The following is a 583-nucleotide window of genomic DNA, read 5'->3' as shown; positions in this document are numbered from 1 at the left end:
GCGCCCCGGGGCCGCCGCGGAGGCCGCAGCGGCGCTGACCGCCGGCCCAGGGGAAGGGCGGCAAGCGGGGACCGGGGGCGAAGAAGGGAGCGACCTGGAGAAGCAGCTACCGCGCCTCCGCCTTCCTCATCCCTCCCGGGGTTGCGGCCGCCTAAACTCTTCCCCCCGGATGGCACCGGGACGCCGGGAAACCCGGGCCGGAGCTTTCCGTTCCCCCGCGCAATCCGGCCCCGCCTTCCGCCGCTCCGAGGCGCCGGGCCGGGCCGGGCTGCGGCCGGGCCGGGGGACGGAGGGCGGGGAAGGTGCCCCCCGGCTTTATTTCTGTCCGGGCAGAAAACGCCCCCAGGCTCTGCCGGTGAATTATCAGTCGCTGGTGGCACGTTGTTCCCTACAAATAAGACACGGTTTCTCCTTCGGCCCCGAACGCAAGTAGCGGACTCCCGGTGGTTTTGCGGGTTGCAACTAAAGCGTGCTGGCGCCGTTACCCTCTTGCACCGTAAGGCCAAACCCGCCGGCCTCAAAGGCCGGGAAGTGGTGCCTGGAAGAGAAGGGGAAAAGTAGACGTTTGGCTGGGAAGTCTAAA

At 68.8% G+C, this 583-nt stretch overlaps 1 protein-coding gene across 1 annotated transcript in view; it reads right to left on the bottom strand.

Moving 5' to 3' along the window:
- ZNF770 (zinc finger protein 770) overlaps positions 1–157 on the bottom strand; it is a 6,999-nt gene extending 6,842 nt beyond the window's left edge. Inside the window, exon 1 of the mRNA XM_010574224.1 lies at positions 95–157. The gene's annotated coding sequence lies outside the window, so the exon portion shown is untranslated. The remainder of the gene's footprint in view (positions 1–94) is intronic.
- Between the last annotated feature and the right edge of the window lie 426 nt (positions 158–583).

This window comes from Haliaeetus leucocephalus, unplaced genomic scaffold (genome assembly GCF_000737465.1).
Source record: "Haliaeetus leucocephalus isolate CR32 unplaced genomic scaffold, Haliaeetus_leucocephalus-4.0 Scaffold417, whole genome shotgun sequence".
Classification (NCBI taxonomy): domain Eukaryota; kingdom Metazoa; phylum Chordata; class Aves; order Accipitriformes; family Accipitridae; genus Haliaeetus; species Haliaeetus leucocephalus.
The sequence above is the reverse complement of the archived record's forward strand: the minus strand, read 5'-3'. Positions and strand labels throughout refer to the sequence as shown.